General features: G+C 59.2%; 2 long non-coding RNA genes across 3 annotated transcripts; both read right to left on the bottom strand.

Moving 5' to 3' along the window:
* Positions 1-511: 511 nt before the first annotated feature.
* Positions 512-4,570, bottom strand: LOC141974255 (uncharacterized). Of its 2 annotated transcripts, none has more exons than XR_012635705.1 (4): positions 4,240-4,570; positions 3,962-4,036; positions 1,616-2,603; positions 512-621 (listed from the first exon to the last, which is right to left on the bottom strand). It is a non-coding gene; the product is annotated as an uncharacterized LOC141974255 (long non-coding RNA). The 2 variants fall into 2 exon arrangements; XR_012635704.1 differs by having other exon boundaries at positions 3,962-4,039.
* Positions 4,571-23,122: 18,552 nt separating this feature from the next.
* Positions 23,123-26,153, bottom strand: LOC141974253 (uncharacterized). The gene is made up of 3 exons (XR_012635702.1): positions 25,817-26,153; positions 25,539-25,616; positions 23,123-24,180 (listed from the first exon to the last, which is right to left on the bottom strand). It is a non-coding gene; the product is annotated as an uncharacterized LOC141974253 (long non-coding RNA).
* Positions 26,154-26,535: the final 382 nt, after the last annotated feature.

Consider the following 26,535-nt stretch of genomic DNA (forward strand, 5'->3'; position numbering starts at 1 on the left):
GGGGGTCGGCAAGGGGAGCCACATCGGCAGCCGGGGGCTGGGGCGGTGGGGGGGTCTTTCACCGCTTCACAAAAAGGCAACGGTGTGTTTCGTACAGGCCAGAAAACTGCCAGTGCTGCTGCCGGACATACTGGAGACCCTGACGGGTGCCAACGCTGATGTCACGAGCAAGGCTCTGGTGGTGTTTATCAACGTGCTGGGGCACATGAAGAGGGCGGAAGCCAACCTCATCTCCCCGAGGCTGGCGGAGAAGCTCCTGCCCCTCTTCGATCATGTAAGACTGCCGTGGGAGCCTGAGCAGAGGCGATGGCTGCAAGATGGCTGCCCTTCGGTGCGGCCATGCGGGAAGCATTTGGGAGGGGTCCCCCCTTACTCCTCTTGCGTAGCCTTTTGGGGCTCTTCCCCTTCCCCTTCCTGCTCCTCTCCTGCGGCCTTCCAGGGCTTGTTGAGCCGCAGCTGCAGATCTGGCCGACGGCTCCTGCGTTCAGGATCTGACCCCGGAGCAGCTCCTCTCCCCCCCCACCGTGGGCAGGGTGCTGAGCTCCCTCTGTCCTCCTCCCTGCCAGGAGTGCAGCCGGGTGCGGGAGCTCTCCATCCGCCTCTTCAGAGACGTGGTGAAGACTGCGGCAGAGAGGAACAAGAAAAAAATGGTGGAGACAGTGCAGAGTGTGCTGCTCCCACTCTTCTTCCATACGAGCGACCAGGTGGAGAGCGTGGCCAAGGTGCAGTGACAGCGACTGGTGTCGCGGGGAGGGGCGTGCGGACACCACGGGGGTGGCCTGGGCGTGAGGGACAGTGGGAATGTGCGTCACCGCGGGGTCCCGCTGCACTGGTCCCAGTGCTGCAGAGCTGGAGGGGGAGGTGGGGACCCCCCGGCCCACAGGACGGGTCCCTGCAGCCCCAGCACGAGCAGGGCCAGAGAACCTGGCACAGACAGTTCCCTGCTCAGCCGGGGCCGGCTCCCAGAGCGCGGCATGGCCCCAGCAATGAAGGGGGATCCAATCCCGGGATCACCCCGTGCCCCCAGCTCAAAGCCAGGCCCAGAGCAGGAGGATGCCAGCTCTCCTCCCCGGGCTCTGGTGCCATCGCCCAGCCTCTGCTTCTCCGCAGGCTTCCCGGGACACCCTCAGCGCCTGTGGAGAGTTCCTGGGCTGGAGGAGGCTCAGCTCCGCGGCCGAGACAGGGCAGACACCCCTGATCGGAGAGTGCTTGGTGAGGACACCCCCCACACCCCGGGGCGGGCTGGACGGGGGCTGCAGCCGTGCCGGGGGGGGGCTGCGCCGCTCTGCATCGCCGCCCTGCCCCGGCCCCGCTGCTCCAGCTGCAGCCTCCTTCCCTGCCCTCCAGCACGCAGCCCCCAGGGGCTCTTCTCCACGAGAGCCCGGCCCAGCTGGGCCCTGGCAGCGGGACGGAGGGGTCTCGGCACCCCCAGCCCCCTCTGCCTGCGGCTCTCTCTGGCCCCCAGCCCCACGGGGCTCCCGGCTGGGAGACGGGAGTCACTGGGAGGGAGCGGACAGCTGCAGAGGGTCCGTACCAGCCCCGTGCCCTTGTGCTCCCTCAGATAACGCACAGGAGGAGCAGGGTGGAAGAATATCTGCTCCAGAGCCTGCCCTACCTGAAGGACCCTCAGGCCACCGTGCGGGAGGCGGCCGTCAGGTTCATCGGTGAGTCCCCGGGGACCCATTTCTGGCCCCCCAGCCCCAGTCCCCACTGGTGGGCTCGCTGGGCTCTTGCTGGTTCCCAGCGCCCTCGGGCGCTGTCCTTGCCGGGGGACAGCCCTGCCCAGGGGGAGCAGAGCTCTGACATTAGCTCTGTGCCCCAGGGCTTGCTGTGCGGCGCCGGAGGATCCTCAGCCGGGAGATGCTGTGGGAGATCTGCAACGGTGAGTAGGGGACAGAGCCCGGGCAGGTGCTGCCGTGCCCGGCCCCGCCCCAGGAAAACAGTCCAGGGGCAGATGAGCAGTTTCAGGAGGTTTTTTCCAAGAGCAGTTTCACAAAGTTGTCTCTGTCTTAACACAGAGGCTAGCATAGCTCTGTAGTAAGGTCTTGAAATGGGAGGAGTTTTGTTTTCTCCCCAGAAAGGAAGGGAATTTGTGGGGAAAGAACAGCTGTCTCTGTCCCGCCCCTTGCCAGGAGGCTGATGATGTCCAGGCTCCACGCTGGGATGCTCAGATCAATACACGGGCTCGTTGAGGCCGCACACAACTCTAGACCCACTCGTACGGCAAATGGAAAAATGACTCCGTGGCCTGTCCCGGTCCTGAGCCCCTTTGGGTGTCGGGGGCACACGGGTCATTCCTGAGCAGCAGCCTCAGCCCCTCTGGGTGTCTCACCGGCTCCTCCTGGCAGGGAAGGAGATGGATGGGGCTGGCATGGGCTGGGGGGGGTCCCTGCGGGCACTGGGGGCTCACGGCTGCTCTGCTCCCTTCTCCTGCAGCGCTCCTGCCCTTGAGGAAAGAGGCTGAACTCTCCATCAGTTCCCTGGCAGCCCAGACCGTCTCAGTCCTGACAATAGAGCAGAGTCCGACATCAAGATGGAGCCTGCGGGCGCTGTGCTGCTGGCTCTGCTGAGCGTCGGAGAGACCAAACTCTCTGGAAAAAGTCCTGGAATAATGGTTTTTTAAAATAAAGCTGGAGCCACAAGCCACCGGGACTCCGTAGCGTCCTTCCAAAGGGGACCCCCCTGAGTGTGCTGAGCAGGGTCCCCCCCGGCCTCTGCCGCTGCCCCCAGGACCCCACACCCGCACCCAGCCCGGAGAGGAGGAGGAGGAGGAGGAGGAGGAGGAGGAGGGGGGAAGCTTTAGCCCATCCTGCCCCTCCCGAGGTACCTCAGGGCACGAAACGGCCCCCGTGAGCCAAGCTGGCACGTCGCCATTTGTCCCAGCACCAAAACCCTCTCCCTGGTACTGGGGAGCTGGGCTGGTTTTGACTGGGCACTGGTTAGTTGCTAGGTGGTGACCATTCTGGGGTCAAACTGGGGGATTCTGGGGCCCATAGAGAATTTTCGAGCAGAAGTGGGGGGCTTTTGGGGGTGCTGGTACAGATTTTGGGGTAAAACTGTGCGATTTTGAGAGTCAAGATAGATTATGGGATGAAAAACAGGAATTTTGGGGGTGCTGAGGCTGATTTGGTGTCAAACGGGGAAATTCTGGGATCAAAAGTGGAAGGTTTGGGAGTCAAAAATGGTAAATTTGGGGTCAAATGTGGAAATTTTGTGGTAAAATCGGGGGATTTGATGGTGAAACATGGACACTGGGGCCATGGAGGATTTGGGGATAAAAAGGGGCTTTGGGGGCCTCACCCCACAGCACCCAGGTGAGGGTGGCCCCGGTGACGGTGGCAGCGCTGTCCCCCACCCCCACAGCCTGGAGGACCACCCGGGTGGCCAGGGCGCCTGTCAGGGTCCGCACAGAGCCTGCCCAGTGCTCCCAGTCACCCCCAGTTACTCCCACCTGCCCTACCTCCCCCCCAGCTACTTCCCGGTCCTTCTCCTTAACCGCCAGACACCTCCCAGTAGTCCCCCACCACATTCAATTACCAGCGACCCCCAGCCCATCCCAGTGCTCCCAGTTAGTTACCCCCACCTACACCACCTCCCTACCAGTTACTTCCCAGTCTCTCCCAGCACTGCTCTGGCTCTTCCTAGTGGTCCCCAACCACCTTCCAGTGTCTCCAGTCCTCTCCCAGTGCTCCCAGATCATCCCAGTGCCCCTGAGTTCCCTCCCTGTAGCCCTCAGCTGCCTCCTAATTACCTCCTAGTAACACCCAGCCCACCCCAGTACTCCCAGTTACCACCCAGTTACCTCCCAGTACCCCATGCCCACACTGCCTCCCTCCCAGTTACCTCTCAGTTCCCCCAGGTCCCTCCTAGTAGCCCCCAGCTGCCTCCCAGCACCCTCCAGTCCCCGCCCAGAACTCCTTCTGGTGACCCCCAGCCCCCTCCCAGTTCCTCCCACTCGCACCTGGAGTACCTCCCAGCACTGGTACTGGAGGCAGTCGGGGCTGACGCTCTCGGGGTCCACCTGAGGCAGCAGCATCTGCTGAGGAGGGACACATGGAGGGGGATCAGGTACCCCTGGGACCCTCAGCGACCCCAAATCACCCCTGTGGCCTCTCCAAACCCCATTTGTCCCCCACACCCCGGTCCCTCCAAAACCCCCTTACCCCCCGCCCAGATCCCACTGGCCCCCCAGTTCTCCATTTTTCCCCCCAAGATTCCAACAGTCTCCCCGGAACCTACCGGCCGCCCCTTCTCCCCGTCCTCCTCCAGGCGTGGGGCACCTGATGGGGAACGGCTGCGCCTCCTCCTCTGCCCCTCGGCGTCAGGGGCTGAACAGCAGCCGGGTCCCCGCTGCCCGCGCAGCCTCTGCCCCGCTCACAGCCGCGATGCTCCTCCCGCTCGGAGCGCAGGAGGGGCCTACCTCAAGGAAATACCCAGTCATGGCCTTGTTTTAAGAAATCCCGTGGCCGTGAGCGTCTGGGCAGCGCGGTGTTGGGGAACGTCACCCCTTGGCTCCAGCTCCGCTCTGCAGCAAACAGATGAAGTTTGTTGTTGAACTGACGTTTGCAGCGGTTACACTCAGACGTTCAGTGCCTCCTTCTCTCTCTTCTCCTGGTGTTCCCCACGTCCCCTCCTCCCCGGCTCCTCTCCCACAGCCCCGACCACCTCTGTCCCTGCTCCAAAGGCCGCCGCTGAAATCAGCTGTTCCATCCCCGGGTCGGGCTTTTCCTGGCGGGGATCAACCCACCACAGCCGGGTCCCTTCTCGCCCCGGGGAAGGCACAAACCAAAGCAATCCTACCGGGAACGAGCAGAGCACCAGCAGGAAAGGGTCCAATTCACCCCACTGCCCGGCCTGAAAGAACGAATCTGCGGAGCCACTGATACCATTGAAAACAGCTGGGACTGTAGAAGAAAAGCCAGGAGCCACGTAATATAAAAAAAAGAGGGTAAAGAATTAAAAGCTCGGCACCCCAGCGGGTGCAGAAACAGCCAGGTTTGCCTCTCGGTGACCACCAGCACAAGCATCTCTGAGCTTCAAGGCTCAGCGCGGCAGGACAGACCCACCCAGCCCGGAGCTGCCAGCCTCGGGGCAGAGCTTCTGTTTCCCATGGCAGGTCTGTTACAGGAGCAGCTCAGGAGGGTGCGGGTCTGGTTGGAGCAGCCTCTCTCTGCCAAGGCTGAAAACAGGGACCTGAGTGCCCCGCGTGTGACTTCCTCTCACGCTGAAAAGTCTTCCCAGTGCACCCTGGCACCGATCTCATTCAGAGGGCACAGGGGGAGCAGGTGGAAACAAGAAGCAGCTGTCAGCCGCTAACCGCTGACCCCATCCGACTCCATCCCTCTCCCCACTGCGGCAGAGGCACCGCTGGCTGCTCCTCGAAGGACAACAACGAGGCCAGCAGGAGACGGGAGCATTTCAGGTGGGCAATAAACGGCAGGAGCAGATGAAATCTTGGGAAGTAAGAGATCCTCTGTCAGGAAGAAATTCATCGGCCGTCGGGAAAGACGACACGTGAGGACTGCGCCACGTCCGGGACCATCCTGTCCCTGCCAGCGGTGAGGAGCGGTGTGCTGGCTGCAACAGCCGCCCTGTCTCAAGCCTCTCCGGCACGTCTCTGCCTCCGGGCACCAGCAATCCCAGCAGCAAACTCCCGCTCCGTGAGCTGGGATCCCCGGCAGGGCCTGCGGGAATCACGCTCCTATCTCACAGCCTCTAGTTCAGGTATTCAAGCACTCCGGGAAGCCTCAGCAGACCCAGGTGATGTCCTGTAAGCAAGAGCGTAAGAGAAGGTACATACATCCACCCGCCTTCCTTCCCAGGGGTTTGCTTCATGCCCGTCCCCAGAACATTCCCTGGGGGCTCCACCACAGAGACAGCTCTGACACTTTCCCTTACAAAACCACACGGGGACTACGAGGGCAACCAGCCACAGAGAAGAAACCTTCCCCCATTTCCTGAACCAAACCAAAAGCTTTTCCTCTCTCCTATCGACAGAGAAAAACAAATTCCCCCCCACGCCAGAGACAGCACCTAAGGATGGACCAAGGGTGACACTGAAGGTCACAGGTCTGCACTCATCTAATCGCAGCTCTGCCAGGGACCAGGCGAGGCGTTTGACCTCACGGGGACTCGACTTCCCTACCTGCCAGGCCAGTCCAGCCATACACATTTGGGAAAAGGCAAAGTCACAAGGACAGCAAACAGCTCCCATTCCACACGGAGCTGTGAAGGCTGTGGAGAGGCTTAACTACCCTCTCTGCAGTCAGCCTCTCTGGGCAGCCTAGTGGTTTTCACAACAGGCAGAACAGACTTTCTTAGTAGAAGATGGTATCTGTTCCCAGACTAACTTGATGGGAACAAAAAGTTTTACTGACAAACTTTACCTTCTCCATACCCATACAGCCTGTTGACAGATCAATGTTCTTTAAATTATGTGCCTACAGCAGTCCTGAAGGGCAGGGAAAAAAGCCTCTCAGCTCGGTGGGTGGGACTGGGATGCAGATGGTATTGCACAGGAGAATTAAGGTCTAAGTATTATGCACCAGCTTCTCTCCAGCAACTGCCTACAAGCAGGGTCCTGTCCCACGGAAGACACGGGGTGTCACACTCCCCATTCGCTGTGGGCGTCGATGCCCGGCACATCTGCAGCCAGGTTACAGCTGCCTGCCTCCGCCCTTGGCCACCCACCCAAAACCCTGAAGCGGGGAAGGGAAGGGCACCGAGCATCCACCTGGGGCCTTCAGCCCTCAGCATCCTCTGTGTCTAAGGAAAAACAGAGCACGGCCCCAGGACCTGCCAGAGGCATCCATCAGCTGAACTTCTGACTCAGAAACAAATAACTAGGGCTTCTCTTTAGCACGGCCTCGAGGCATATACCTTCTGTTAACCCTCCCTGGCTGCTGCTCCCACCTTTTTCATCAGGAACTGGATGCTAATTTCTCCCAGACAGGTTCACAATACCTCGTTGGGCTGAGCACCGAAAATGGCTTCCATTTAATTTTCCTACGACTAGAAGACAGAGGTTTCCAAAACTGTTCAGAAACTATTTTTTCCCCCCCTGTCTGGTCTCACCAGCTTGGGAACTTCTTTTACAAATGATATCTCATTAAAGGTACATCTGGGATTTCTCCATGGTTTATAACGCTTTACTCTCTTCCTTTCACTCAGAAAGCAGACTGCCTGGGTCATCAGCAGGATGGTCCCACCCCTCTGCACAAAGCAGACAATTTCAAAAGTGAAACAGATTGTGCAGGGATGTGTCCAGCAGTGTTAAGTATCTCCCAGGGTGGAGACTCCCCCACCTCTCTGGATCACAATGAGGCTTTACCTGCCTTTAAAGCCATCAGATGTTTGTCCTCAGCTACAGCACAGGCTCCAAGAGATCCCGTGTGTTGGGACCCTGCAGCCTTTGTTCTGGAAGTGAACCTCAGCACGTGCCTTCAAAGTCCTCGGCTCCTGCTTTTTTGTTTGTAAGCAACCAGCTGCTGAACTACTGTCCGAGACCAAAAGGCCAGCTGCTTCACAGCACAGACGGAGGGCAGCGGACAGCAGAAAGGCACCGAGGTCATCTGCCTTGTGCACGCCACTGCCAGAAGATGTGCAACGGACCAACCACCCCATGGGAATACAAGCAGCCTTTTTCAGCAGCCTTTATCTTTGGCCCTGCACATCGAGTAAGATACCAACCTCTTCTGCCTGGTCTCCTGCACTCCACCAGCACCAGGAATCCCCGGATACAACATGTCAAACAAGCTGAGCCTTACGGTGGAAGAACCACCAGGGCTCTCAAAACTGAGAACAACACGGAGCTGGGAAAAGAACCGTGAGGTGCCACTGTTTTAAGGAACTAGCAGCAGGAGACGCAGTGTGGGCTGGGTTATCCAACACCCTCCCACCACAAGCCTCTGCACCTTGCTCTGAGAAAGCTGGTTGCACCCAGCACATGGGTTCAAGAAAGCTTCACCACCGTCCACACTGGCAGCTCCGTGCTCCTCGGGGTGGGGAGGCAGGTGATGGCGGTGCCAGGCTCATCCCTGGGGCAACACTGCCCACGGGCAGTGAGCGTGGCCCGCGCACCCCAAAGCCCCACAGCTACAGCGATCTTTGAAAGGGCACTTCATTCAGCCCTGCTGCTGCTGCAAGGTGAACAGGTACCCCTTGCCTTTACATAGGGGCGACTGCAGCAAAGGGGTGCAGACTCGGTCTGCTCCGAGCAGATAAGGGACTCCGAAGTGCCAGCGTCCGCCCCGGGGCCTTTTCAGTAAGAAGCCCTTGGAGACACAGGCTGCCAGGCTTGTGCCAGCCAGAAGGGGAGAGGTCAGCATGTCAGTGATCCTGGCTGAACTGCCTCTCCTCACAAAGTCAGGAGGAAGAGTTTAGTTTCTTTGGTGCGACATCTCTTTGTGCTTCCCTTCCCTGGAAAAACGCAAGGTGACGGTTGGGGCAGTAACACAGAAAGGGCACGTCCCAGGCTCGGTCAGGGTCCCTGCGCTATAGGAATGGGAAGGTCTGGTCCCCAACGCCCCCGGCGCTCCCTGCAGGGGGAGCAGGGGGTTACCTGGGAAGCACCGATGCCTGTCCCACGTCCTGGTCTGTCAGCTGAGGACAGACAGAGCGAGTCCGAGATGGACATCCAGACAGACAGGGGCTGGTGCAAACCAAAGGGCTTCAGCCAGAAAACACTGGAGAGAGGCCAGAGTCCCAAACAACCTGAGAGTAGAGCATGTGGGAAATGGGCTGATGGAAAGAGGAAAAGGGTTCCCGAAGCCCCCAAACCCCACGGGGCAGTAAAAGTCAGGAGGCAGGTAGCATTGCTGACAGTCAGGGCAGCTGTGAGTGAGCCCAGCTCATGGGCTCAGAAAAGCAGAGCTGTAACCCGTACTGAGCGCCAGGATTTGCTCAGCTACGATGTGCCAAGCACTCAATAAACAGCAGTTCTGGTTTGTGGGGTTTTATGGTTGTGGGTTTTTTTTTTGTTTTTTTTTTTTTCTACTGGTTGAATAATCTTTGCTACCAGGATGCAATCAGGAACCCAACTCCAATTTGCCGGGAACAGCCTTTCCTCTGATCAGGAACCTGGAAATCTCAGCTCAACCACTCCCAAGTCTCTTGCTCGCAGGGAGACTGCTTAGAACAGCGCAGCAGATCAGACACCACAAGCAGTCAGTGCAAAAATCAGGGGAAACCAGAGCTGCTGCTTGCCAGCAGAGCAGTTTAATGCGGGGAGCAGAGCAAAGGATCCTCCTGTCGCTGCCCCCTTGGCAGTCTGCAGCTGCTCCCCATCCCTCATCTCCACCCAGAGCGAGAAGGCTGAAGGGCTTCGGTTCTCCTGGAGTCAGGGCCAGATAACGGGCACTTGTCACCGCACATCTGCACTTGGGACTCGTCCACGTCTGACTGACACAACCACCGCCGTGTAACACGGCGCAGCACCCACAGTCTGTCCTAACACTCGATAACCGTGCCCAGAGGGCACCGCTCATGAAACAGCAGGGCCAGACCTGAGGCAGAGGTCTGCCCAGGGCAGGGGGAACGGGGAGGAAGATGCCGTGCGGGAAGCACCGGGCTCCTGAAGCTGACAGCAGCACGGGCGCCGTCCGGACAAAAAGCTCTGCCGGCTCATTCCCATGCAGTAATTAGCGGGAGGTTTCGCTTTCTGTATGTGTGAGGTTGTCCCGTCCCTTGCTTGACGGGGGTGTCTCGTGCAGGTGGGCAGTAGGGACGTCTTGATGGACTCAGCCCTGGCAAATCAAAGCTGTGTCCTAAGGACAGAAAGCAGAGCTGAGCTGAGAGACGGGAGCACTGTGAAAGCCACGGCCTGACGGCCAGGCCAGAAGAGCAGAGCTCTCCAGCCTCCATCCGAAGGGGCCACTCCCAAAGTGCCTCCTGCCCTCTGGTCAGTAAAGCCGTCCCTGACAGAGCGGGGACATCTCTGAGAAAGGGCCCGAAACCTCCCCTACGAACAGCAGACGAGCCCCAGGTGTCTTCAGCACAAGGGTTGGCTGCACTAGTGACAGCCAGGGCGTCAGCTAAATGCAGTTTAACACATCTGCCTGCTTCATCTAGAGCACTTTTGAATCCCCATTCACTGATCCAAGTTGCCAGGGCTATTTTAACCCTTGAAACCCAAGATGCTAAACACTGGTTAAGAAAGCAATTTTAAATGCACAAATCAAACTTCCTTCGGTGTTTAAGTAACTGTGAATGAACTGCTCATCCATCCTGGCTACCAGCTCTTGCTAGAAGGAAGATTTATTTGGCTCCATCTTGCTTAAAATACTGAGCTGAATCAGCAGATCCTGTCCTGGAGGAACAGGTACCCCTGCCCTGAACCCTTGTGCATCAGCAGCCCCAACCTGCTGCTGCAGATTAAGGGCCCGAAGCAAACCAGAAACAGAACAAAGAATAAACTGACGTAAACTGCTGGATTTGGAGGCCTGGTATCCCCCTCCCAAAAGACACCACCAAAGACACAAGGATTGTTCCTTCAAGTACAAGAGGTAATACAGTAAACCCTCTTGTTTTTGTCCTGGATTTGGCCACCAGAGAGCTGCCCACCAGCCCGGCCCAGAAAAGCACACGTCCTAATTAAGGCAACACGTAAAAGCCCAAAGCAACGAAAGTAGAGATTCGTTGCTGGCATCTGCCAAGTGACAAAGAGACGGCAGCTTTTGGTAACAGTTCTTTGAAGGGAAAGCCAGAGTTGAGAGGCATCCCCGCTGGAAGGCTCTTACAGAGGAGAGTGTTAAACAGCGCCAGCTGGCAGCTTTGGGCTTTGTCTGGGAAAGGCCCAACACTGTCAAGGTACCACAGAGCTCTCTGCAGCCAGGCCCCAGCGAGGGACTCCTGTGCGCTCACCTCTGAGAACAGAGCGATGGGCCGCCAGCCCTGCCGACAGAAAACACCTTCTGAGCAGCGGGCGCAGAGAGTGCAGCGCCCTCAAACCACCAAAGCAGCCGGGTCAGCCCCCCAGACACCCAGCATCTCCCCGCAGCACCTGCAGCCACGTCTGCAGCCCAGCCCTGCTGTCAGGAGTCCTCTCGGGCTGGGCGGCTCAGCGCTCCCAGCCTTCCAAACCCCGGCCTTCTGGGAGATGCACTCAGCCCAGCTCCGGGAAAAAAGACGAAGACAACCCTTAACTCTATCTGGAGACTTCCAGGAATCTCCCTCCTCAGGGAAAAGGAAATGGAAGGAATATTTTTGTTCAGTTTTATAAAGGAAAATGAAACCCAACACTGCAGCAGCTGTCCCAGGAGTAGAGATCTCCAAAGCCCTGAAACAGTCTTGCCTCTGCCTTCCAGCTGCATGGGATTGCTTTACAGCACCTTACACAAAACCCACAATAAAATACCTCTGACAAGTTCTCAAAGAATCAGCATTAAGGTTGTCCACGGGATTAGGCACGGGCTTCTAAACCCCCTGTTCCTTGGTACCTTCAGCAAACCGCCAGCTCTGATTCAGCCCTCGGCTGGTTTTCGGAAAGGGTGACAAAAGCAGCTTCAGCAAGATCAGAGTCAGGCCACCACATCCGCTTCCTTCAGAGATCAGGCCCTGCTGCCTCTGCCCAGCTCAGATCCCCCAACAGCCGCTGGGCCTGCAGGCACTGGAGAGCTCGAGTCTGCCAGGGGACGAGGCAAAGCCTGGGGAAGAAGGCCAGCTCTGAGACAAAGGAGAGGGCAGAGAGAAAATGTGGGGCAATGCAGCTTCCAAAGGAGATTAAAAGCATCAGGGCTCTACGAACCCAATCCAGGAACTCCAGGGTTTGTATCTGCACAGATGTTCCTGTTCTCGGAATGGCAGAACACTCAAATCCACTGCCCGGGGAGAACAGGGAACCTTTGGAGATGAGCACGGAGCCCAGCGCTGCCACCTCCTGAACAGCCAGCAGAGCACACCTCCTCCCGGGGGGCAGCTCTCACTGCCACACTGCTGCCCGGGGAGCACAGGGGAGCAGAGTCACGACAGCTCCAAAAAGTTCTCGGGACTTCTCAAAGGGGAAAAAAAGGAAAGGCAAAATAACCAAGATCTTTTTACCAGGCTGTCTGTGACAAGAGCCATCAAAACAGGAGAGTGGGTGGTGGACAGCTGGGGAGAACAGTCAGGATTTGACAAAACAGTTCAGACAGTATGAAATCAGAATGAAAATTAACATTCATCAAAAAAACCACTTACTGCTGAGCTTTGCCCGAGAGGTACCGCTGTGTCACAGGGTAAAGATCCCGTTCCGCTGCCCACACGCAGACTTTTTCCAAGAGAATTATTCCAGTCACCAAGGGCTTTTCTACACAATAACCTCTGCAGCCCGGGGCGCTGCAGCCCGGCATTCGAGGACAGGCACAGCCAGTGTGTGCAGGCTGGCAGCTGGAACCTTTGCTTACTTCTCTCTCCATTGCTGCTGGAACGTTTTGGCTCCCCAACCCTACGCTCTGGTTCGGCCACAATTCCCCATACAGCCAAACTACAGTTTCAGGCACATCCCATTGCCTGCCCAGGATGGAATCCCCAAAGTGCGACTGTTCCCAATTCCATTTCTCCCGTGGCAAACAATGGGATAGAGAGGAATGTGTGCAGGCCCTTCGGCAACGCACACAGCCGAGCCACACAGGAGCAGCGGCTGTCATGGGGGAGATGGCGAGACAGAAGCGAGAGCTCTGGGGCGGTCAGCTGCCAATTCAACACCTGGTAACAACAGAAGGAGCAAAGGAACTTCCAAGTGATTTGAATATACCAAGAAATAGCTGCTACTTGCCTGAAGTTTAGACTGGAGTACCTCTCTGTAACACAACATGAAACTTCAGGATGTCCTGTGACCGTGTGTGACCCCTCTTCAAACAAATCACCATTCTGAAACCTCTCAGCTGCTTCTCCTGTGACACTGAACACCTGACAACTCTTTCACGGCCAGTGGTCCTGCTGCCTCTCCTGATCCATCCCATTCTCATCACCACCTTCAGATGCCTGCTGCTCACCACGGCCAGTGAAGGATGAAGGAAAACAGGACCATGACAACAGTAACCAGAGCGGGGTAGTAAATACCTGACAGCAGAGCTCTGAAACTGAAGGCCCAGGCAGCAAGGCAGTGCTGTGCACAGGCTTTCACAGTGCAGACGCAGCACGGCCAGGGTAAGAATCTGCTCCCCAGCTCTGGAAAACCCAGTCCCCTCAGCAGCAGCACTACTGACCCCTGCAAGCTTCCTTCCATAAGTTCTAAGGGCAGAGGAGCATCCCCTGGATGCGGATGCAGCCACCTCTGAGTACTGCCATTCCGAGGGGTTGCACTGCTCATATTGACCAGCAATAACTTATAAAACAAGGTTTCAGTTAACTGTCCTACAACCGAAATCCACAACAGGAATTGCCTCAAAAGGTCGATCAGAGACGAGCCGGCTCCACCTGCTGCATCGCCTCCCCCGACCACCACACACAAAGCCCAAGCCCTCCCCGGCCCGGCCCAGCCAGCGCCCAGGAAGGTGCCGTCAGACCTCTCCGCGCCCCTGACACCCCCGGCCAGCTCCCCGGCACAGGGCACACGCCGGCTGCACCCGGCCTCTGCGCAGCACCCGAGGGTGCAAACCCCGACCCACCCGGAGCAGACACCAGCCCTGTCCCACCTGCTCCACACGGCATCCCTGCAGCCACAGGCACCTCCTGAACGGGGAACCTGCCAGAGCAGTTTTGAAATGGGCTTGCACAAAGACCAGGCCGTTACAGAAAACAGATGCCACAGGGAGAACACCAGGGAAAAGGAGGAGGAGCAGGCCGGTCTGCCTGGCTCCATCCAGTGGGGAGGAGAACAAGCAGAGGTGCAGGGCCGAGCAGAGCTCAACAGGAGCTGGAAGGTGACAGGAAGGAAAAACAGGCAAGATGATCTACACAGCTGTTCTGGACAGGAGCCTGGGTTTCTTTAGGTCTTGATTAATTCTTCCTTATCAGTTATTGTGAGGATTAAGTCTACTTTCACATGGGCATTTGGTCAACATGTAAGAAGATGCCCAGGAGACCCCAGGAGAAGCCCCAACACTCACCTGGGAACCAGGGGACGACCTGCAGCCTGACAGCACATCGGGCAGGACAAGCTTGCCGAGAAGCACGGTGCCAACCGGTTACATCACGTTCACAGCAATCCACAGCCACGCGCAGGGAAAAGCGACTGTTTTCTGCAGAGCTGGTGCCGAGCAGAGAGGTGCAGATGAAGGAGAGGCTGCTGGGGGAGGCTGAAGCGGGGCCCCCCCGGCAGCAGCTGTGCCGGCTGTTGGCAGCCTCAGCGCAAGGGCTGCTGCCGGATTTCCCACCCAGAGGCACTCCCAGCATCCCAGCACACAGACATTGTCCTTTAATTACTTTTCAGTTACTTCTTGTACCTTAATGGCGTGAGATTTCTGCTCTGCCTGCAGAGGTCAAGAGATTCCTTCTGAAAGCAGAGCAGGTCGTTCCAACTCGAAAAAAACAGGATTTCTCTTTTGGCAAAGGTGCGAATTAGCAGCTCTGCACAGACACTGACCTTTGTCCAGAAAGGCAGAGGAGCAGCCGGGCTCTGCAGAGGGGCTGGGCTCCAGCACAGCCCTGCTCACCCCCCATCTCTCCCAGCACCGCCCAGCTGGGAAACACTGTCCCCCAGCCGGAGGGCAAGAGCCCCCCTGGGCCAGCTCTGGCCCTCGGGCTTAACGCCGCTTTCTGAGCAGCACCTCTCGGCTCTGGTGACCGGCACCCTCCGAAGCACCGCTCCCAGGTGATTCATCAGACTGAACCCCCCCACAGCAAATCAGACACGGCGAGCGGAGAATATTGAATGTGGCACTTCTTGGGCACTTGAAGTAAAAATAAAGGGCTAAGTTCCCTTTCCCTGGGGTAACCTGACAGGTAAACCCCGCAGACACCACAGACCCCTACAGAGAGCAAAACCCCCCGAGTTCAAGGGAAAAGCACAAGCACGGTCACACATCAGAACGCCTGGACAGCCCCAACTGTGACCACAAACCTCTTTCTGAAAAAACGTTCAGGACCAGTTTGGATTTTTAGAGCAAAGCTTTCCCCCTCCCCAGCGATCCCACTCCCCCCCCGGGAAATGGGCCCAGCCCCTGGCTCACCCACTGCTGGGCCGGAGCCACCACCACTAGTGCTGGGGCTGCCGGGGCTGGTGCCCCCTTGGCGGGAGAAACATTCCGTCACCACCAGCACACAGGAGTGTTTTGAGAGGAGGAATTCCCACTGCCTGGGTGACCCGAATCTCTGCAGGAACATCCCTCAGGGGAGCCCACGGAGCCCTGGCAGAGTGTCGCAGGCAGTAGGCCCTGTGGGGCCAGGGGACCCCGGGGGGCTCCAGCACGTTGTGTCCCCCCAGCCCCTGCCCACACTCCTGCCTGTGCCGTGAGGGGGGACTGGGGACCCGGGGGGGTTATCGGGGGGGGGGGGTATCGGGGTTCTGTGGGAGTTGAGGGGGTTATTGGGGCCCTGGGGGCAGTGGAATGGGCTCCTGGGGGCAGTTTCTGGGGGAGATATTGGGGCCCTGGGGGACAGTAATGGGGTGCAGGAAGGGTCCAGAAGGGGGTTACTGGGGTCCTGGGTGGATCTTGTGGGGATATTGGGGTCCTGGGGCTCTCCTGGGGGGTAACGGGGCGTAGGGGGGTCCTGGGGTGGGCTGGTAGGGTCCTGTGGAGATATCTGGGGTCTTGGGGGTAAAATGGAGATCTGGGGAGCCAACAGGGTCTGGGGGGCACTAATGAGGGGGGGTGTCGGGGGGCTGAGGGTGTTTTTCAGGGACCTGGGCTTGGCAAATGGGGTTTGGGTGGGCTGCAGGGGGGACTTGGGATTCCTGGGAATCACCCCCGGAATCGCCCTTGGTCCCCAGATCCATGTTTGACCCCCGAATGCCCACTTTCACCACAGAATTCCCCTGTTTGACCCCCAAACCGCATTTTGATCCCCAAAGCTCATATTTTGCCCCCCCAAATTATCTTGTCTTCCAAATCAGCCTCAGCACCCCAGAAATTCTATTTTTCGCCCCAAATCCATCTTGAATCTTAAAATCCTCCAGCTTCACCACAAAATCTTCTCCGCACCCCCAAAGCCAGGATCCTAGTTTCACCCCAAAATCCTCCTTGGACTCCAGAATCCCCTCATTCTACCTCAAAGAGGTTTAGTTTCACTGCCAAATCTCCTTCAGTAATCCCAAAATCTCTCTTGGACCACCAGAATCCCACAGTCGGATCCCAAAATTTTCTCCAGTTTCATCCCCAAATCAGCCAGTTTGACCCCAAAACATCCCTGTATGCAAAATCCCTCCTTTTCAGCCCCAAACCTCCCTGTACCACAAATCCCCCTTTTTCACCCCAAATCTCCCATATGCAAAATCGCTCCTTTTCACCACAAACCTCACCATGCCCCAAATCCCGCAATTTCACCCCAAACTCCTAAATATCTCAATTTCAACCCAAAATCCCTGCCATGCCCCAAATCCTTCTATTTCATCCCCAAACTTTTTGTCTAAAAGCCCCAAAGTGCACCCTGAAACTCCTTTGTCTGCAGGCACTTGGGGAGCTCCAGGGGCAGCTGGGATATCTGTTGAGATTTTGGGGGGCTCCCCGCACCCCTGGTGACCGTGTCCCCCCTTTCGGTGCCCCCAGGGCAGGAGAAGGAGGGGCCCTTGCTGGAGGGGACCCCGCTGAGCTTCAAACCCCACCGCGCCTACGAGCTCTGGGTGGAACAGCAGCTCTGCTGCAAGGAGATCCCCGAGGCCTGCGTGGGCTCCTGCCAGGCCCAACGTGCCATCAGTGTCCCCCCCGTGTCCCCGAAATCTCAGGGGGTCCCCAACGACATTTTTTGGGGATGTACTGGTGTCCCCAAGTCAACACTGACCTCTTGGGTTGGTGGCCTCCCTCTCTCCTCCCACCTTCAGTATCGTATTTAGGGGTCCCTGTTGCGCCCCCACCGTGTCCCCACCCCCCTGCCACATCACTTGGGGTGTCCCCTTGTCCCTTGGGGTGACATCCCCACGTATCCACCCCCATCAAGCTGTCCAGAGCATCGCTGCCACCCCGGTCTCTACTAGATTCTTCTACATTTCAGCACCTTCATCTCAGAGGGGGTGAGTGCCATGGGTGTCCCCAACACGTCGGGTGACACAGGTGTGTCCTCAAAAGCGGGGTGGCCCTTGTATCACCCCCCCACGCTTTTTGGGGTCTCCCTTTCCCCCACGTCCATGTCAACAGGGTGCAGAACAATCTGGTGCTGCTCATCTCCCTCATGGGGATGGTGAAGGCTCTGGTGGACAACGCCCCCCTCTCCCTGGAAATACGTGAGTCTGGGGGACACCGTCCCCCCCACACTGTCCCCTTCCCTGGGATTCCCTGGGGGATGTCACCCAGGGCTGCTCTAAACACCCCTGTGTGCCCCACCAACCCCCCCGCCCCCGATGTCCTGCTATGTCCCCAGTCTCCACCAGCTCATCCCCATCATCACGACACGTGTCGGGAGCCACCAGCTCTCCCAGTGTCCCCATGTGGGGCCGTCCCCATGTCCTCTCCCTGTCCCACAGTGTCCCCGAGTGTCGTGACAGCATCATGTTTCTCTTTGGGCTTCCTGGGGAGGGACTGCAGCCGGGCAAGTCCTGTTGGGGAGCTCAGTCTTCTTTGGGGATGCTCTGTGGGACAGGAGGACAATTGCTTTGAGCCGCCAGTATTTCTGGAAGGATTACCCGCACCTGCCTTCCATCTGGAATACTGTCCAGGGGCACTTGATATAAAAATAACAACGGGGTGTGTCTGAATCGCTGTGTGCTAGTGCTACTGATTTTATTAACAACGGAAATTAAATTGCGTTTGATTTTCACATAAGTATAGAATTAGGAGATATTTTAGTACAAATGATTTCACATTTATACTATTTTCAATCTAGCAACTGACTGCTACTCTAAAATCCCCTGTACAGCCCCGTACCGAGGCCGAAGGGATTGCTCATAATTGTTTCAAGGGAACGGTTAGAACCTAGGCAACAAAACACGAGGTGATCTGTAAACTGATTTATAATACATACACAGGACTAGAAGAATGCAAGTAGCTGTCAAGGTCCAGGATTAATGGGAACTGAGGGCAGTAACCGTAACAGCTTGCAGGTCCCTGCCAAGAAAACCGTGTCCTTAAGCAAAAGGTAATTCCGGCAGGGGGAGATCGCGACCACCGACCCATGGACCCCCATCCTGGGCACTTGCCCGTGCTGTCCCACAGCCCCAGTCACTCAGAACTCTCCGACCCTGGGGTAGATCTCCGGGTGATACTCAGATAGTTGCTCAACCCTGAACAAAGCCTGAACCCATGCAGGAACACGCTGGCTCCCAGCAGTAAGACGACAGTGTTAGTCTCAGCATTCCGAGGCTGTTCAAAATTCCCCAAATTCTCAAACACCGGTGTAAGTAGCCTCAGGACTGACAACTTCACCGTGCCATCAATCAGTGTTACACAGTTCAGCAAAACAAAAATCTTAACCCGACTCCCACGGGTGGTGAGAAGCATCTGGGGACTATATACAGCAAATGAGGTGATGCAATTTTAAGGAGCCAAGCGATGGACATGACGACCAGCAACTGATAAGCCAATATAATGAATGCTTCTAACCAATGGCTATGACACACTGACCAGATCTGCCGCTATCTCGACCCTTCGAGCCCCACACTGGGCACCAAAAAGGACTCTCGTGGTTTGAACTCGGTCGGAGCCAAACACCACGGAGCCGCTCGCTCACCCTCCGCCCATAGGGGGATGGGGGAAGAGAGTGGAGGGACACAAGGAAAACTCGTAGGTTGAAATAAAAAACCATCAGTTTAGTGATTGTAATAAATAAAACAATAACAAGAGTAGAAAGTACAAACGGGTGATGCACAAGGCGACTGCTCAGCACCCACCGCCCGATTCCCAGCCCGCTCCCGGACAGCGACCCCGACAGAACGGAGATCCTGCCACTGCAAAACTGAAGCAGGAGAGAACACACCTGCTGTATATCCTGAGCATAACGTCACGGATGGGGAACACTCCAATGGCCAGTCTGGGCCTGGCACTCTGGCTGCGCCCCTCCCAGCTCAAGAAAATTAACTCTATCCCAGCTGAAACCAGGACACTGTCATAGCAGATTAAAGCTACTCTGTGAGTGTGGGACAGAACTGGACACGGGCGAGCAAACGCCTCAGGTGACCACTAAGCAGGGATGGGCCAGTCTGGAGTGTTTCTGTCGGGACCAAAGCAGAAGGCCCGCGGGCTGTGCCGGGGTGTGAGAACCCTCTGGGACGAGCCCGAGGGTACAGGAAGGTGCTGAGGGGACATGATGGGGGCCTGGGGAAACCCCAAGAGGAGCTGTCGGCCAATGGCGAGCTGGGTCCCCACCCCCCGCAGCGGAACCCTGCCCCACCCGGCCTGGGTGACGCGTCACAATGTGACCCCTTTGTGACATCACTCCGTGTCACCCCCGGCACCGTATCTGAGCAGCGCAGCCCCGCAGGGTCTGACAAGACGGGGAAGGGACAGGGCAGGAGCGCAGTGAGGACACTCCTGAGCACAGCCCACGTCTTCCCCACCGCCCCCGGCGTTTCCCTTAAGCCGAACCCCCCCACGGTCCCTCAGCCACTTCCCTCCATTTCTGAGCATGGCAGAGAGACCCCCCAGCAGCCCCAGGGTGGTCTGGGAGGAGGTGGGGGCTCCCCAGGAGAGCAGCTCTCCTCCGGAGCCCCACGAGGTGTCCACGGTGCAGCCGCTGCAGATGGGTGAGTAGAGGGCTCCCCGGGGCGGGCTCGATGCCGGGACCCCGTTTCCTCGGCGTGGGGCCATTTAAAGCTCTTCGCCGCCCGGGAGGCTCGTTGGGAAGGTGGCGTGTCCTAGCGACTCTTCCGTGTTCCCCTGTAGGCGAGACGCTCCTGGAGGAGGATCCAGAGCTCCAACCAGGATGGGATACTGAGAGCACCTGGATGCTTTCTTCTCTTGACAGCAGCGACATGACAATGGTAATGAGCTCCCCCCTCGCAGGGACCCTTGTCTGTGGCATCGGCTTGTGCAGCACAGGGACCCAGGGACGGCTGAGCTCACCAGACGTGCAGCACCGTCGGCGTGCTCAGAGTGACACGTCTTCCCCCCATCCCTCCTCCCGTAGGTGTTTGGCGAATACCTCCGGCCTTCTCAGAGGATGGACGTTCTCCTTGTGGCCATCGAGGCCTTGACGTCAGACGATGTCCAGGACAGGCAGAAGGGCGGAGATGTCGTGGACATGGCCGTGAGGGACCCCGCGTCCTGGCTGACGGATGTAAGTGCCCCGTGGCTGGACCGTCCTCCTGTGTCAATATGTGTCAAGCCTTGTTCTTCCCTCCTGCCCTAACCCGGCTCTCTCAGGACCCCCAAACCATTTCAAGGCAGCAGGGAGGGGTGGGAACAGCAGCACCATCCTTACCCACGTCCCCTCCAGGTGCCAGAAATCCTGAGATACATCCACAAAAATGTGGAGCGCATCCGCACGGAGCCAGCCCGCAACAGCCTGCACTCGCTGCTGCTGGTGCTGACCAGGTGGAGCCCCAGGGAGGTGGTCAGGAGCCTTCTGAGGATCTCTCCAGCGTGTGACAGGTACCGGCCCTGACAGCCTTGAGGGCTCGTTCCCCACGGGCAGAGTGGCCCAGAGACTCTCTGGCTGCCAGACCCACGGGAAACTGCGGGATATCCCCGAGGAGCAGGGCTCTCCATCCCACCACGCTTCCCCCTGCAGCCAGAGCCGGCCCCAGCAGAGCCCCTGCCCCACGGGAACAGAACCTCACCCCCCTCTGCCTCCCCGGGCACCCCGAAATGAGGGGGTGGGCAGGGCCGGGGCCCGGAGGAGCCGAGGCAGCCCGACTGACCGAGTTGGCTCTGGCTCCGCAGCGCTGCCATGGCCATGTGGGAGGTGACGATCTCCACGCCCTGGGATCTGTGGGGCATCTTGTCGGAGCTGGTCAGCGTGCTGCGGGACTGGCGGCTGCGCAGGGTGTTCAGCTCTGCCGCGGAGGACGCCTGCATCTACCCCTTGGCCGTGAGTGACCCACGCCCAGTCCCAGCGATCTCCCTTCCTCCTCCTCCTCCTCCTCCTCCTTCCCCTGCTCAGCACCAGCCAGACCCCTGTGCCACACGCTCGGGCCCACCCCACGCTGGTCTGGCCCCACCAAGCCTGTCCCGGCACAGGCAGCGCTCTGCCCTCCCCCCTGCCTGCATCCCCCTGCCCAGCTCCGCAGCCTGGAGACCCCGGGAAGGGGCAGAAACCAGAGTCGAGGCGGTTGCTGGTCCTGGGTCAGAGACGTGGGGACTCGGAGGTGGCTGCAGGGGGAGAGGAGACCCTTGCCATGGACCGTGCTGGTGCGGGGAGGGAGCCCTGCAGCTCTGCTGGTCTCTCACCGCTGTCTCCATTTCAGCTCCTGGTCTGCGCTGACATTGATGCAGAGGGGTTTGCTGCCCTCTACAAAGCCCAGCGGTACCTGAGGCGTCCCAACCCAGTGATGCTCTCGCTGGTGCTCACGGCCCTCATCACGCTGTCAAAGACACCTGAAACGGTGCGTGGGGGGGTCGGCAAGGGGAGCCACATCGGCAGCCGGGGGCTGGGGCGGTGGGGGGGTCTTTCACCGCTTCACAAAAAGGCAACGGTGTGTTTCGTACAGGCCAGAAAACTGCCAGTGCTGCTGCCGGATATACTGGAGACCCTGACGGGTGCCAACGCTGATGTCACGAGCAAGGCTCTGGTGGTGTTTATCAACGTGCTGGGTCACATGAAGAGGGCGGAAGCCAACCTCATCTCCCCGAGGCTGGCGGAGAAGCTCCTGCCCCTCTTCGATCATGTAAGACTGCCGTGGGAGCCTGAGCAGAGGCGATGGCTGCAAGATGGCTGCCCTTCGGTGCGGCCATGCGGGAAGCATTTGGGAGGGGTCCCCCCTTACTCCTCTTGCGTAGCCTTTTGGGGCTCTTCCCCTTCCCCTTCCTGCTCCTCTCCTGCGGCCTTCCAGGGCTTGTTGAGCCGCAGCTGCAGATCTGGCCGACGGCTCCTGCGTTCAGGATCCGACCCCGGAGCAGCTCCTCTCCCCCCCCACCGTGGGCAGGGTGCTGAGCTCCCTCTGTCCTCCTCCCTGCCAGGAGTGCAGCCGGGTGCGGGAGCTCTCCATCCGCCTCTTCAGAGACGTGGTGAAGACTGCGGCAGAGAGGAACAAGAAAAAAATGGTGGAGACAGTGCAGAGTGTGCTGCTCCCACTCTTCTTCCATACGAGCGACCAGGTGGAGAGCGTGGCCAAGGTGCAGTGACAGCGACTGGTGTCGCGGGGAGGGGCGTGCGGACACCACGGGGGTGGCCTGGGCGTGAGGGACAGTGGGAATGTGCGTCACCGCGGGGTCCCGCTGCACTGGTCCCAGTGCTGCAGAGCTGGAGGGGGAGGTGGGGACCCCCCGGCCCACAGGACGGGTCCCTGCAGCCCCAGCACGAGCAGGGCCAGAGAACCTGGCACAGACAGTTCCCTGCTCAGCCGGGGCCGGCTCCCAGAGCGCGGCATGGCCCCAGCAATGAAGGGGGATCCAATCCCGGGATCACCCCGTGCCCCCAGCTCAAAGCCAGGCCCAGAGCAGGAGGATGCCAGCTCTCCTCCCCGGGCTCTGGTGCCATCGCCCAGCCTCTGCTTCTCCGCAGGCTTCCCGGGACACCCTCAGCGCCTGTGGAGAGTTCCTGGGCTGGAGGAGGCTCAGCTCCGCGGCCGAGACAGGGCAGACACCCCTGATCGGAGAGTGCTTGGTGAGGACACCCCCCACACCCCGGGGCGGGCTGGACGGGGGCTGCAGCCGTGCCGGGGGGGGGCTGCGCCGCTCTGCATCGCCGCCCTGCCCCGGCCCCGCTGCTCCAGCTGCAGCCTCCTTCCCTGCCCTCCAGCACGCAGCCCCCAGGGGCTCTTCTCCAGGAGAGCCCGGCCCAGCTGGGCCCTGGCAGCGGGACGGAGGGGTCTCGGCACCCCCAGCCCCCTCTGCCTGCGGCTCTCTCTGGCCCCCAGCCCCACGGGGCTCCCGGCTGGGAGACGGGAGTCACTGGGAGGGAGCGGACAGCTGCAGAGGGTCCGTACAGCTGCAGAGGGTCCGTACCAGCCCCGTGCCCTTGTGCTCCCTCAGATAACGCACAGGAGGAGCAGGGTGGAAGAATATCTGCTCCAGAGCCTGCCCTACCTGAAGGACCCTCAGGCCACCGTGCGGGAGGCGGCCGTCAGGTTCATCGGTGAGTCCCCGGGGACCCATTTCTGGCCCCCCAGCCCCAGTCCCCACTGGTGGGCTCGCTGGGCTCTTGCTGGTTCCCAGCGCCCTCGGGCGCTGTCCTTGCCGGGGGACAGCCCTGCCCAGGGGGAGCAGAGCTCTGACATTAGCTCTGTGCCCCAGGGCTTGCTGTGCGGCGCCGGAGGATCCTCAGCCGGGAGATGCTGTGGGAGATCTGCAACGGTGAGTAGGGGACAGAGCCCGGGCAGGTGCTGCCGTGCCCGGCCCCGCCCCAGGAAAACAGTCCAGGGGCAGATGAGCAGTTTCAGGAGGTTTTTTCCAAGAGCAGTTTCACAAAGTTGTCTCTGTCTTAACACAGAGGCTAGCATAGCTCTGTAGTAAGGTCTTGAAATGGGAGGAGTTTTGTTTTCTCCCCAGAAAGGAAGGGAATTTGTGGGGAAAGAACAGCTGTCTCTGTCCCGCCCCTTGCCAGGAGGCTGATGATGTCCAGGCTCCACGCTGGGATGCTCAGATCAATACACGGGCTCGTTGAGGCCGCACACAACTCTAGACCCACTCGTACGGCAAATGGAAAAATGACTCCGTGGCCTGTCCCGGTCCTGAGCCCCTTTGGGTGTCGGGGGCACACGGGTCATTCCTGAGCAGCAGCCTCAGCCCCTCTGGGTGTCTCACCGGCTCCTCCTGGCAGGGAAGGAGATGGATGGGGCTGGCATGGGCTGGGGGGGGTCCCTGCGGGCACTGGGGGCTCACGGCTGCTCTGCTCCCTTCTCCTGCAGCGCTCCTGCCCTTGAGGAAAGAGGCTGAACTCTCCATCAGTTCCCTGGCAGCCCAGACCGTCTCAGTCCTGACAATAGAGCAGAGTCCGACATCAAGATGGAGCCTGCGGGCGCTGTGCTGCTGGCTCTGCTGAGCGTCGGAGAGACCAAACTCTCTGGAAAAAGTCCTGGAATAATGGTTTTTTAAAATAAAGCTGGAGCCACAAGCCGCCGGGACTCCGTAGCGTCCTTCCAAAGGGGACCCCCCTGAGTGTGCTGAGCAGGGTCCCCCCCGGCCTCTGCCGCTGCCCCCAGGACCCCACACCCGCACCCAGCCCGGAGAGGAGGAGGAGGAGGAGGAGGAGGAGGAGGAGGGGGGAAGCTTTAGCCCATCCTGCCCCTCCCGAGGTACCTCAGGGCACGAAACGGCCCCCGTGAGCCAAGCTGGCACGTCGCCATTTGTCCCAGCACCAAAACCCTCTCCCTGGTACTGGGGAGCTGGGCTGGTTTTGACTGGGCACTGGTTAGTTGCTAGGTGGTGACCATTCTGGGGTCAAACTGGGGGATTCTGGGGCCCATAGAGAATTTTCGAGCAGAAGTGGGGGGCTTTTGGGGGTGCTGGTACAGATTTTGGGGTAAAACTGTGCGATTTTGAGAGTCAAGATAGATTATGGGATGAAAAACAGGAATTTTGGGGGTGCTGAGGCTGATTTGGTGTCAAACGGGGAAATTCTGGGATCAAAAGTGGAAGGTTTGGGAGTCAAAAATGGTAAATTTGGGGTCAAATGTGGAAATTTTGTGGTAAAATCGGGGGATTTGATGGTGAAACATGGACACTGGGGCCATGGAGGATTTGGGGATGAAAAGGGGCTTTGGGGGCCTCACCCCACAGCACCCAGGTGAGGGTGGCCCCGGTGACGGTGGCAGCGCTGTCCCCCACCCCCACAGCCTGGAGGACCACCCGGGTGGCCAGGGCGCCTGTCAGGGTCCGCACAGAGCCTGCCCAGTGCTCCCAGTCACCCCCAGTTACTCCCACCTGCCCTACCTCCCCCCCAGCTACTTCCCGGTCCTTCTCCTTAACCGCCAGACACCTCCCAGTAGTCCCCCACCACATTCAATTACCAGCGACCCCCAGCCCATCCCAGTGCTCCCAGTTAGTTACCCCCACCTACACCACCTCCCTACCAGTTACTTCCCAGTCTCTCCCAGCACTGCTCTGGCTCTTCCTAGTGGTCCCCAACCACCTTCCAGTGTCTCCAGTCCTCTCCCAGTGCTCCCAGATCATCCCAGTGCCCCTGAGTTCCCTCCCTGTAGCCCTCAGCTGCCTCCTAATTACCTCCTAGTAACACCCAGCCCACCCCAGTACTCCCAGTTACCACCCAGTTACCTCCCAGTACCCCATGCCCACACTGCCTCCCTCCCAGTTACCTCTCAGTTCCCCCAGGTCCCTCCTAGTAGCCCCCAGCTGCCTCCCAGCACCCTCCAGTCCCCGCCCAGAACCCCTTCTGGTGACCCCCAGCCCCCTCCCAGTTCCTCCCACTCGCACCTGGAGTACCTCCCAGCACTGGTACTGGAGGCAGTCGGGGCTGACGCTCTCGGGGTCCACCTGAGGCAGCAGCATCTGCTGAGGAGGGACACATGGAGGGGGATCAGGTACCCCTGGGACCCTCAGCGACCCCAAATCACCCCTGTGGCCTCTCCAAACCCCATTTGTCCCCCACACCCCGGTCCCTCCAAAACCCCCTTACCCCCCGCCCAGATCCCACTGGCCCCCCAGTTCTCCATTTTTCCCCCCAAGATTCCAACAGTCTCCCCGGAACCTACCGGCCGCCCCTTCTCCCCGTCCTCCTCCAGGCGTGGGGCACCTGATGGGGAACGGCTGCGCCTCCTCCTCTGCCCCTCGGCGTCAGGGGCTGAACAGCAGCCGGGTCCCCGCTGCCCGCGCAGCCTCTGCCCCGCTCACAGCCGCGATGCTCCTCCCGCTCGGAGCGCAGGAGGGATCTGCCCCAAGGAAATACCCAGTCATGGCCTTGTTTTAAGAAATCCCGTGGCCGTGAGCGTCTGGGCAGCGCGGTGTTGGGGAACGTCACCCCTTGGCTCCAGCTCCGCTCTGCAGCAAACAGATGAAGTTTGTTGTTGAACTGACGTTTGCAGCGGTTACACTCAGACGTTCAGTGCCTCCTTCTCTCTCTCCTCCTGGTGTTCCCCACGTCCCCTCCTCCCCGGCTCCTCTCCCACAGCCCCGACCACCTCTGTCCCTGCTCCAAAGGCCGCCGCTGAAATCAGCTGTTCCATCCCCGGGTCGGGCTTTTCCTGGCGGGGATCAACCCACCACAGCCGGGTCCCTTCTCGCCCCGGGGAAGGCACAAACCAAAGCAATCCTACCGGGAACGAGCAGAGCACCAGCAGGAAAGGGTCCAGTTCACCCCACTGCCCGGCCTGAAAGAACGAATCTGCGGAGCCACTGATACCATTGAAAACAGCTGGGACTGTAGAAGAAAAGCCAGGAGCCACGTAATATAAAAAAAAGAGGGTAAAGAATT

This window comes from Athene noctua, unplaced genomic scaffold (genome assembly GCF_965140245.1).
Source record: "Athene noctua unplaced genomic scaffold, bAthNoc1.hap1.1 HAP1_HAP1_scaffold_36, whole genome shotgun sequence".
In the NCBI taxonomy this organism is placed as follows: Eukaryota; Metazoa; Chordata; class Aves; order Strigiformes; family Strigidae; genus Athene; species Athene noctua.